We start from the raw sequence: 12991 nt of genomic DNA on the forward strand, positions 1-12991 counted from the left end.
TCTGTAAATAGATCAGCAATCATTTTTATAACACAGTATTTTTATCTTGATCGCAATTAGTTTATTTACAATTTTCATTATTACACTTTTCAGCAGTCAGAGAGAGTCCCTTTAGTCAACCATAGTGCCAGTAGTGCTAGTGTTTGTTTTCAATACAGTCCAGAGACAGGTAGTGCTATTTACATTGTTTTCTACAAGAAGTAGCTAGCAACCACAGTTTAGCCAACAATCAGCCGCCTTTAGTGAATTAGCAGTCTAGTTAAAAGTTGATTAACTCTCTACAGTAAATTGATTTCTTAGGATGGATAGGATGTGTGACTGCTGTGTACGGACACAGGAGGAGCTGGCCACTGTTCGCGAACAGCTAAACATGTTGATGGCCGCGGTCAGCCGTCTTCAGGCTGCTGGGAGTGTAGCGGCAGTGGGGAGTCTGGTGCGTTGCATGGTACACCCTAGGTGTTACATGCTTCACCCACTGTCCCTGCTGTCGAAACATCTTCATGGGTACCGGGCGCGGTTATGCCACCATCTCCCCAAGGGGATTGGCGTGTTCAGCGGCGTTCGCAGCGCACAAGGCGGAGGGTAAATGTGGAGGCTGGCCGTGTGGCATCGCCTGCTCTGTCTGTGAGTGGACATGTGGCCACTCCTTCAGCAAGGTCTGAGCAGGCACACAGGGGGAGGGGTTTATTAGTTACTGGGAGCTCCAACGTTAGGCGGGTGATGGAGCCCCTTAGGGAAATAGCGGAAAGGTCGGGGAAGAAGGCCAGTGTTCACTCTGTCTGCTTGCCGGGGGGTCTCATCCGAGATGTGGAGGAGGCCCTGCCGGCGGCGATAGAGAGCACTGGATGCACCCGACTGCAAATTGTTGCTCATGTCAGCACCAATGACTCCTGCCGTCTGGGTTCAGAGGTCATCCTCAGTTTGTACAGGCGGTTGGCGGAATTGGTGAAGGCGGGGTGGAATCAGAGCTAACTATTTGTAGTATCATTCCCAGAACCAATTGCGGTCCTCTGGTTTGGAGCCGAGTGGAAGGCTTAAACCAGAGTCTCAGACGATTCTGCGGAGATCTGGGGTGCAAATTTCTCGACCTCCGCTATCGGGTGGAGAAATGTAGGGTCCCCCTGAATAGGTCATTAGTGCACTACACGCCAGAAGCGGCTACAAGGGTAGCAGAGTACATGTGGAGTGCACATGTGGGTTTTTTAGGTTAGAGAATTCCCTCCCTAGGCCCGACAAGACGGCTCCTGAGACGCGGCAAGGTAGGAGTAGGCAAAGTGCAACAGGGAATAACAATATTAATGTGCTAATAGTAAACTGCAGGAGCGTCTATAGAAAGGTCCCAGAACTGCTCTCATTAATAAACGGTCACAACGCCCATATAGTACTAGGGACAGAAAGTTGGCTGAAACCAGACATAAACAGTAATGAAATCCTAAACTCAGATTGGAATGTATACCACAGAGACAGGCTGGACAGTGAAGGGGGAGGCGTGTTTATAGTGATAAGAAGTGCAATAGTATCAAAGGAAATTGACAGAGATCTGAAATGTGAAATAATTTGGGTGAAGGTCACGGTTAAAGCAGGCTCAGACATGGTAATTGGATGTCTCTATAGGCCCCCTGGCTCAGCAGCTGTTGTGGCTGACCACCTGAAGGATAATTTGGATAATATTTCGAGTAGATTTCCCAACCATGTTATAGTTCTGGGTGGAGATTTTAATTTGCCGGATATAGACTGGGAGACTCAAACGTTTATAACGGGTGGCAGGGACAAAGAACCAGTGAAATTTTTTTAAGTGCTTTATCTGAAAACTACCTTGAGCAGTTAAACAGAGAACCGACTCATGGTGATAACATATTAGACCTTCTGGTGACAAACAGACCCGAACTATTTGAAACAGTTAACGCAGAACAGGGAATCAGTGATCATAAAGCGGTTACTGCATCGATGATTTCAGCCGTAAATAGAAATATTAAAAAAGGTAGGAAGATTTTTCTGTTTAGCAAAAGTGACAAAAAGCAGATTACAGAGTACCTGATGGCTCAACACAAAAGTTTTGTCTCAAGTACAGACAGTGTTGAGGATCAGTGGACAAAGTTCAAAACCATCGTACAATATGTGTTAGATGAGTATGTGCCAAGCAAGATCGTAAGAGATGGAAAAGAGCCACCGTGGTACAACAACTGAGTTAGGAAACTGCTGCAGAAGCAAAGGGAACTTCACAGCAAACATAAACATAGCCAAAGCCTTGCAGGCAAACAAAAATTATGCAAAGCGAAATGTAGTGTGAGGAGGGCTATGCGAGAAGCGTTCAATGAATTCGAAAGAAAAGTTCTATGTACTGATTTGGCAGAAAATCCTAAGAAATTTTGGTCTTATGTCAAAGCGGTAGGTGGATCAAAACAAAATGTCCAGACACTCTGTGACCAAAATGGTACTGAAACAGAGGATGACAGACTAAAGGCCGAAATACTAAATGTCTTTTTCCAAAGCTGTTTCACAGAGGAAGACTGCACTGTAGTTCCTTCTCTAGATTGTCGCACAGATGATGAAATGGTAGATATTGAAATAGATGACAGAAGGATAGAGAAACAATTAAAATAGTTAAAAAGAGGAAAGGCCGCTGGACCTGATGGGATACCAGTTCGATTTTACACAGAGTACGCGAAGGAACTTGCCCCCCTTCTTGCAGCGGTGTACCGTAGGTCTCTAGAAGAGCGTAGCATTCCAAAGGATTGGAAAAGGGCACAGGTCATCCCCGTTTTCATGAAGGGACGCCGAACAGATGTGCAGAACTATAGACCTATATCTCTAACGTCGATCAGTTGTAGAATTTTGGAACACGTATTATGTTCGAGTATAATGACCTTTCTGGAGACTAGAAATCTACTCTGTAGGAATCAGCATGGGTTTTGAAAAAGACGGTTGTGTGAAATGCAGCTCGCGCTATTCGTCCACGAGACTCAGAGAGCCATAGACATGGGTTCATGGGTAGATGCCGTGTTTCTTGACTTCCGCAAGGCGTTCGATACAGTTCTCCACAGTTGTTTAATGAACAAAGTAAGAGCATATGGACTATCAGACCAATTGTGTGATTGGATTGAAGAGTTCCTAGATAACAGAACGCAGCATGTCATTCTTAATGGAGAGCAGTCTTCCGAAGTAAGAGTGATTTCAGGTGTGCCGCAGGGGAGTGTCATAGGACCGTTGCTATTCACAATATACATAAGTGACCTTGAGGATGACATCGGAAGTTCACTGAGGCTTTTTGCAGATGATGCTGTGGTGTATCGAGAGGTTGTAACAATAGAAAATTGTACTCAAATGCAGGAGGATCTGCAGCGAATTGACACATGGTGCAGGGGATGGCAATTGAATATCAATGTAGACAAGTGTAATGTGCTGTGAATACATAGAAAGATAGTTCCCTTACCATTTAGCTACAAAATAGCAGGTCAGTAACCGGAAGCAGTTAATTCCATAAATAATCTGGGAGTACGCATTAGGAGTGATTTAAAATGGAATGATCATATAAAGTTGATCATCAGTAAAGCAGATGCCAGACTGAGATTCATTGGAAGAATTCCAAGGAAATGCAATCCAAAAACAAAGGAAGTAGGTTACAGTACGCTTGTTCGCCCACTGCTTGAATACTGCTCAACAATGTAGTATCCGTACCAGATAGGGTTGATAGAAGAGATAGAGAAGATCCAATGGAGAGCAGCGTGCTACATTACAGGATCATTTAGCAATCGCAAAAGCATTACGGAGATGATAGATAAATTCCAGTGGAAGACTCTGCAGGAGAGACGCTCAGTAGCTCGGTATGGGCTTTTGTTAAAGTTTCGAGAACATACCTTCACCGAAGAGTCAAGCAGTATATTGCTCCCTCCTACGTATATCTCGCAAAGAGACCATGAGGATAAAATCAGAGAGATTAGAGCCCACACAGAAGCATACCAACAATCCTTCTTTCCACAAACAATACGAGACTGGAATAGAAGGTAGAACCGACAGAGGTACTCAGGGTACCCCCCGCCACACACTGTCAGGTGGCTTGCAGAGTATGGGTGTAGATGTAGATGTAGATCACCAACATTCTATTAATAATGATGAGAATCAGATCTAGGAATAAGCCATATCTCCAAAAAATGTACAATGTACAACTAAAAGTATACTGCACGAACTCAGAGTGCATTTAGTAGTGAGGGAGTAACATACTGGAAGCATTATCTGTACAGATTTAAATGGATATGCTTTCAGTTTCATGCAAATTCATGCATCACCTGTGAAGAATGGAAAAGGTGTAGAGCAGATGATTAAATGTTACAAAAATGTTCTAAAAGAGCTCAATGTTTGGAGTTACTTTTTAGAAAGTTATTTAGCTGGCTGCTTACTGGGCCACTACATCCACCAGATTTACCCTGTGGGTGGTTTGGTGGCTGGGCCACAGGCAATTCATCATCACAGGTGGCAGTTTCCCTCAATGCTGCATGTGTGCCACCTATTGTGGTGCTGTGATTGCAGAACTACTTTCTTCATCTGCACTCACATAACTAGACACATCTACATGTGCACCATCCACAACAGTGCTGTGATCAGTCATGTAATTACACTACACGACAGAGACATCAAAGAGCTGTACTACGAGGTACTGGCAGAAGTAAAGCTGTGAGGACAGGGCATGAGTTGCACTTGGGTAGCTCAGTTGGTAGAGCACTTGCCTGCAAAAGGCAAAGGTCCCGAGTTCGAGTCTCGGTCCGGCACACAGTTTTAATCTGCCAGGAAGTTTCAATTACACACGTGTCAATCTGCCTGCCTTTACAGGCTGTGATGAGACCACCAGCAGGCAGTGTAGGTCTCAGCACTATGCAGCCATTACAGACAGTTTTCTACCATTGCCTCTCTGGGATTTTGAGGATGGGAGCAAAATTCTGTGATGCACTGAACAGGATGAAGGGTGTGGCAGATCTCCGTTCAACCAAACTTGCTCAGCTGTCAGTCCTGTCTGGCCTTCCACCACTGATGACTGCAGCAGACAAGAGAGAGGTGGATTGTCATCTGACAGAGCTTTCTCCACCAGCAGTCTCATCTGCTCCCCCCACCTGTGGTGTCCCTGCTTGAGGTAGACTAAGAGATGGAAGTCATGTACGTACCACAAAGCATCCTCGCAGAAGAAGAGAACAAATGTCATGTGAGAGAGAGCGCACTGTGCAAACTTGATCTTGAGCAGCACACCCAATATCACACTGAGGCGAAACCCCTTACAGGCAACTGGACGAAGAGACAAGTGTCTATCTTCACAATGGGAGACAAGAAGTGTACTTTACCAGACAACAGCACTGTGAGCTGTACCTGGACAGCCATTGCAACCAAATGCATGACTGCAGCCTCCAGTAATGACAATGAGACATGGATGGCTGAATTGTCCAAACACTCTGATATTAGGCCATGTTTGGCTGCTGATGCATCCAAATTCCCTCTCATTGACTGTTATTAGCCACTAGCAGAACAACAGAAACAGGCCACTAAAGTGACTGGAAACCAACCCACATGAGATGTGACCAGCTCCTGTTTGGCACTTCCTGCCAGCTGTCAAACTAGAGGTCATAAACACAGCTAGCTGCACAGATGGCCAGGCACCAGCTGAACTCAAACAAAGCCAGCACTCGCCTGACACCCCCTGTCACATGGTTTGACCACTGTCCTCCACTCATCACCTCCTGCCACATGTTTGAGCACTGTCCTTCACCCATCACCAGGGAGGTTATGAAGGACTACAGAGGTTTCCTGCTGCACCTCAAAAAGCGGACGACAATTGTCTGCACTGTGAGGTCTTCAAGGGACGACAAGGCACGAGTCCAGCTCACAAATATTGAAGACTGCTATAAGGTCACGAGTGGCACCAGCAAGCTCATGATCCTTTACTACAAATATGCTGTTGTCTCTGACAACCCCATCAAGGCAGTCTGCAAGGGTTCATCAAGCTGTGCAGACATGGACCTCCAAAAAGACACCCTGAAGTACAGTGAATTCGATGTGTGCCCAGTGACATACTTCAAATCCACCCAGATGCAGAGAGAGTCACTATAACTCCTGCTGTCTGCCACCCACAATGTGAAGACCACCAAGCTATTCTCAATGACAAAGGTAGCCAACACTAAGGTCACCGTTGAGTGTCTATGGAACGAGCAAGGCTTGCTGCAGTGCTTCCAGTGCCTAGGTGTGGGAAATGTGGTACACCACAGTAACTATCCCAAGGAAGGCATGAAATGTGCTGGTGAACATGTGAGCGCAAGATGTCTGCTACCCATATTGCACCCTCCCATGTGCAAGAATTGTAGAGGCCAACACGATGTGAAACGTTTAAGACTCCGACTCCAGTAACCCAACAACCTGGAGTCCCACTCAAGAAGAAGGCCGATTGTCCCATCCAACATCCATGCCTTGGCACACATTTGCCAACCACGTTGAACAACACCGTCAACAGTGAATAGATACTGGCTGACACTACCTCTGTATCACATGGCAACGAAAGACGGTGTGCATGTGCTAACAAGCAGGCAAGGGCAAGCACATGAGAGTAACACTGTGATCAACCCCTGTAAGGGGAAGATCCATTGCCCTAATGAAGAAACAACAGGAGTGACAGACATCAGTAGCATAAGTGCTGTCAGTGTTGACATCACACCCTGTCACACTGCACCAACAGTAGTGGTCAATGAATACCTGAACACTCCATCACTTCACTTCCCTCACCACTCAAACAAGTTTCACACCTTATCGAGATGCTGTGGTGAGTTTCTGAGGCACTAATGTTAACTGCCCAGGAAGCACAGCCATCTACACAGCAGATGATGCCATAAGCCCATTCCTAACACAATCTGCATCTGGAGTGCAGATGTCAGACTAACTGTGGCCTATCTTGCACTGCCAGCACTGCTGACAGTCACAGATGACATAAAACCTGAAGGGATTATGAGAGAAACAAAACAGAGAAGGTTTATAATTTCTTATGCAGAGTCTTGAGATGAAGCTCCTAGTCCAGAATAAGCCAGGGGGTAAAGACACCCCTGAAGAAGAGTCCCACAAGACCAGCAGGGAGTTGGTTCTCCTCTCTGTGCAATTACACTAGTGCTTGTGGCCATCAGTCAGAGCCTCATTGTTCTCTCACCAGCCATCAGTATTGCTGCATCCTAGGTGCCACCATTAGTCAAGCCAATGCTCACATCTGTCACCAATGCCTGCCAGTGTCATCACCAGCTCATCACGTCTGCACCAGCACATTTCATTGGCCTTGCTGCACCCAGATGGCTGCCGCTAATCAAATGCCGCCTCGCCAGTGACTGCTGTTGCCTGTCAATGCCTGCAACTGTCAGCTCATTGGGCTACCAACAATGACAACCTCACTGGGTGCCAGTCAAGCACCTCTTGCTACAGCATCCACCACCAGGCACTTACTGCACACTACAGAGATCACTGGCCAGCAGCTGCACCCATGTCACAGCACTACACTGGGTCAGATTACTCCAGGGAGAGCCTCTAATATTGCAGTACCATGTGTTATACATTTTTAACCATTGTACAATAAACTCCTGCAGATATCATCTGGGAACTCCTGTTTTTATTTTCTGTGTGCTTGTCAAGATGCAAGGACAGAAAAAGGGCAGGATTTGGTCACAACAATTTGCAATGCATAATAAAGTAAATCTAGGTGGATAAGTAAGCTCAATGAATTACAGTACTGTTCAGACAAAGTTAACTGCAGCGTGCTGTGTATTAATGGGCTTTGGCTGGAAAACTCGGAAATAAACTTAGTGTACCTTATGGCTACGTATTAGCCACAAATTATTGCTGAATGAATATTGCACATGATGGAGTGCCAATTACACTAGTGAAAATCTAAATTTGCAGCACTCATGGTAGACCTAACCAAGCACTGCAATGAAGGTGCATTTGAAGTGACAACTGTGATACTGCATATCCAAAAAATTATCACTGCTTCCATGTACCATACATCAACCTCTGATGAAGTTCTTGTTGATAAACTAAAAATGTATTAATCAAATTTTTCATAAAACACAAGACGCACAAAATATTTATTGCAGAGGACTTAAACACATACACAAGAGAAAGTAGAAAAATGTAAATCACATGATTGGCTTAAAGCACTAAACTGCTACTATATAACTGGAAGACATGCCGTATTAGATGCATCGCTTGACATTGTAATTAGTAATGTACTTAGGGCTCAACTAAAGTAGCATGTGTTTAAGTTGGAGTTTCCTGATCATAATGGGATATGGATCAGAAAACGCAGAATACTTAACAGTTAGTAACATACAGAATATTAAATGAGAGTAATATTGAGGTTAAGGTGGAAGATTGACCAAATATACAGCAAAACATAAAAAAAACCTTGATGAATGTCTCTTTATGTTTTATATATCATTACAAATGCAATAGATCACAAAAAGATGTGCTCCTAGCAGCAGACAAAAACCACAGCACTCTAACAGGTGGTACATTTAAAAGCTCAAGCAAATGATACTGCTTCTTGCGCACAAAGATAAGAATGTTAAAAGTAAGGAAGCCATGATAAACTATATAACTCTTAACAAGTTGTACAAATATGAAATAGAATCATTTAAATGTAAAGTGAATGATGAATTACCATAGCCTCAAAAAACCAATGCCAAGCAGCTTGCAATACTGTAAAAAGTAAGATCAATATGGGTAAAGCACAGTCCCAATAAGTTGGACTGTACTTAATGAATGCTTTATAAACTGTGTCAGCTCCCATTTTTCATGCAATAAAAATAATTCTAATAGTTGTTCAGCAACAAGAAACAGCAAACAAAAATTTATCCACATCAAAATCACCTTAGATAGCATCACCAAAACTGTAAATAAACATAAAATCTTGAAGACATGATTACTATGTGATTAGTAACAGTATTATTAAACAATGAGTCTCTGCAACCATAATGCTACAAATGTGTCTGGCAAATCATATTTTTGATGGAAGTGTATTCTCTGATTGTCTGAAAATGACTGTTACACTCTCAGTCTATAAGAAAGGTGACAGAAAAATCACAAACAATTATAGATTATATCAGTAGCTTCCATTACATCAAAAGTTCTACATACGGTTCACATACGAAAATTTGCAATTATTTTGAAAGTAGTAAATTGCTTAGTGACAGCCAATTTAGCTTTCGAACACAGCTGTCAACAACAAAAATTGAATGTCTGCTCAGTAACATACATGAAGGATATGAGTACAAGAAAAAGACACATGTAAACTTTTGGATTCCCCTAAGCCCTCAACTGTGTCACAAATGATATAATGATAAAAGGTCTAGAGCATTGTGGCATTGTAGATAAACCATTACAACTACTTCAGCCATGTTTAAACAAAAGGATACCATTAGTAAAGACAAACAACCAAAAGCCAACACCCATGGAAAGAGTGATCCCACAAGGCTCAGTGCTTGGACCTTTCCTTTACTCTGTGTGTAAACTACATGCCTTGTGACAACATACTGTATGCTGATGACAAGACATTAATTACAGTTGGAACAAATCTATGAAATGTCTTACAATACAACAAAGTAACGACTGAAATGAGCAATGACTGGTCCAAGACCAATCTTTTATCTATGAATAGAATAAAATCTGAAGAAATTTACTTCATCCTGAAGACATTCAAACAAGATACAAAAAATCTCAAATTAACTGAGATTGCACGTAGATCACAGACTTACATGGGATAGATGTACCAACTACCTGCAAGGCAAACTTGTTTATACTGGTTCTCTTTTCCTAATACATGTTGTTAATAAAATTTATTGGTAAAAACTTCAGCAATATTAAGAAAAGGATGTATGGGGGAGACACTGAGTCACAGACAGGAATAAAAAAGCCTTGTTGGCCAGAGACAGTGGTCATGTGTGTGTGTGTGAGTTGTGCTTGTGTGAATATGTTTGTGCTTTCTGCTTTACAAGAAGGCCTTTTGGCTGAAAACTGAAATGTATAGCAGTCTTTTTGTTGTGCCTGTCTGCAACACAACATCTCCACTATATGGTGAGCTGGAGTCTATCCTTTTCATAATATTGTCATTATTCCATCTTCAATTTTCCATTGTTTAGTAAAAACCTCTTAATTTCTGCTAAGTTTTCTTTCTTTCATTCACAACTCCAATATAGAATACTACTTTGGGGTAACTCAGTGGGTTCATGTATCATCAAGTGGCAGAAGAAAGCAGTTAGATGTGTAATACGTCTAGCACTGAGACGAAGCTACAAAAATTACTTTCAGAACTTGAGATAGATCTGTTTGTCTATCACAGTTTAATATATGCTAAATAAAACATAAAGAATTTTAACTTAAGATCCCAAGTGCTTGTCTATAATACTATAAACAGTAGCATCCATACTCAAGGCTGACACAACAGATAAAACTTTGAAATTCTATAACAAACTCTCAAAGACAGTGAGAGATTTACCCACACATAACTTCAAGCATATCATAGATCTGTGGTTCAAATGTATGCCAACTACTCAACAGATAAGTTTCTTGACAGTGACACACAAGAGATATGCAAGAAGCAGCTGATAACCGTACCATGAACTACGCCAATATCTGTGTGATAGTAACATATTATTTGTCACAGATTATTTACACTCTTTGCTACACAGATACTTAAGTTAAAATGTAATTACCTATGATACAATTGTATATGTGTTTATTATAATGCAGTATTATTCACACTGTATAGTACCACTTTACATGACTATTGATATTTATGTAAAATAATTATTAATGTATTGTTTTATGTATTGAACTATCTGATGAAGCCACCTGTGTTGGTAAACATACCGAAAGGCAAATAAAGATTCTATTCTGAAAAGGGTAATTTTCATCCTGCTACTGAACTTAGGTATTTGTCAGATATGTTTCTATACTGAAACAGATATCAAATTGCTCTGAAAAATACCTAAGTCCCCTAACTCAGAAGAAAATTATTTCCTTGGTGGTAACAGGAATGACACATGAATTAATTCATGACATTAAAAGTGCACAGTTTTTTGTCTTATACGGCATCATGTAAGAGATTAGCAAAATTCAACAATTAATAGGAGTCTTTTAATATGTTATAATAATCAAAGGTGCTTCTGCAAACTGTTCAGAGGTAAAGAAATGCATACCATTTAGATAATTTACCCAGATCGAAGATCAATCTTCATCAATTAAATGATTGAATCTAAAGATTGGTAGGGAGTACATCTGAAAAAATTATATCAGGCCATTCATTTTTGGTATCATAGCAGATGCAATGGCATCCAAACATGGATCAAGAAATTAGCATCTCATATGTTTCATCTAATGTGTGAGTCTCAGTTTAATATAACCCTTAAAAATACTGTAGAGGATCATCAAGGAACAGCTCCATTTTCTGAAATAATTGACAGCCTCTAAGATTTTTTTTTTACCGTAGCATGTTTAAAAAAATTGTCCCATGAGTTCTATTTATGAGGTAGCCTACCTGTAAGGCACATTATCTCACTGAACCGATACGAAATGCAAAGTGATGCACGATGATAGTGTTTGGTGTGCTCAACTGCACGGTCATCAGCACCTGTATGAATTCCCAGTTTTTACACAGCCCTTTTTTTTCACAGCCCAGTCTAGCCACTGTCACAAATGATGAGGACAACACAAACACCCAGTCCTGGGGCAGACCATCCGGGAATCGAACCCAGGACCCCGTGATACAGAGGCAGCAATGCTAGCCACTGGACCACGAGCTGCGGACTCGATGCACGATGCGACTCACCTACAACGTAGTAGCAACCCCCATTGGTGGAGTGTATAGAAATGTAGTTGCAGGGATATAACTGGTTAACACTGGAATATGACACTGACGTCATATCGCCCAGCAAAACAGGGAGTGCTAGTTGTTCCACACAGCTTTATTGTACGACACAAATTTCGAGTCATCAGCAAAAAAATAATTCATTTCATTGAAGCAAACCTACGTTCGTCTCTGTACTTAATTTCTTAGTAAAGCTTTTACTTTTTATGTAAAAAATTAAGAGTCACGGTTTCTAGATTAGCATGTGTTCTCCACTATGCAGTCTTTTCGATTCTAAGAAGACTATTTGGTGAAAGAAAACTGATTTTTTTTTATTAGTCCCACATCACAGCTTGATAATGAACTGGTTTTCTTTTCACTGCTGCCATGCTTATTTTTATAGTTCGGAAATAAGTAAAAGACTAGGCATATTCTGAAAAATTTGCAGTGAGTAATTTAGTCGCTGGCCAGTTTACGTTTGGTACATGGTTTCCTTGTTGCAGCAAACGGCAAATTTCGCCAAACAGGCTACGCAGTACTTGCTAAGAAATTGCCAACACGACGGACAACGTGTGAGTAATGCAGTTTAGAAAACCAAGTATCTATTCGAAACGGCAGAAGCTCCTTTCGCATAAAGCTACCCACCACTATGTCAGTTTGTGTGTGAATTATGATGGACGTCGGCGGTGATTTCTCACTTTCTCAGCTCTCCTCTTTCGACTACAGCATTCTCTTTTGCGATTAAATAGTGCGCCAAATTGTTTGGAAACTTACCCTGAGCCCAGATACGTTTCGGGGGAATAGGAAGCCGCCTTGGACGTGCTCAGGACGAACGTGGAGTGCCACGCAATCTTCTAACGGCCGGTCTCCTGCAGCCGTTGGTGCGGTGGTGATGGCATTACGAGGTCTGTTTACGGCTCGGTCACTGGAGCAGCTGATAACGACACCGCCGTCTTCCACGGCTCACTGAGGGCGGCGGGCAATGTACTGAAATGCTGCCAGTCATATCCTACCGCTGTGCGCTCGTTCTCACTTAAAATAACCGTCACAGCTTCTAGTCTGATCCCAAAAATTGCTACGTAGCCTGAAATATAATGTTCTGTTGACGTAGAAATCGTTAGAGAGGCAGTGCAA

General features: G+C 42.2%; 1 long non-coding RNA gene across 1 annotated transcript in view; it reads right to left on the reverse strand.

Moving 5' to 3' along the window:
* Positions 1–12762, reverse strand: part of LOC124612672 — a 61470-nt gene extending 48708 nt beyond the window's left edge. Inside the window, exon 1 of the long non-coding RNA XR_006979560.1 lies at positions 12632–12762. This is a non-coding gene — a long non-coding RNA (uncharacterized LOC124612672). The remainder of the gene's footprint in view (positions 1–12631) is intronic.
* Between the last annotated feature and the right edge of the window lie 229 nt (positions 12763–12991).

The sequence above is a fragment of the Schistocerca americana genome, chromosome 4 (assembly GCF_021461395.2).
Source record: "Schistocerca americana isolate TAMUIC-IGC-003095 chromosome 4, iqSchAmer2.1, whole genome shotgun sequence".
In the NCBI taxonomy this organism is placed as follows: domain Eukaryota; kingdom Metazoa; phylum Arthropoda; class Insecta; order Orthoptera; family Acrididae; genus Schistocerca; species Schistocerca americana.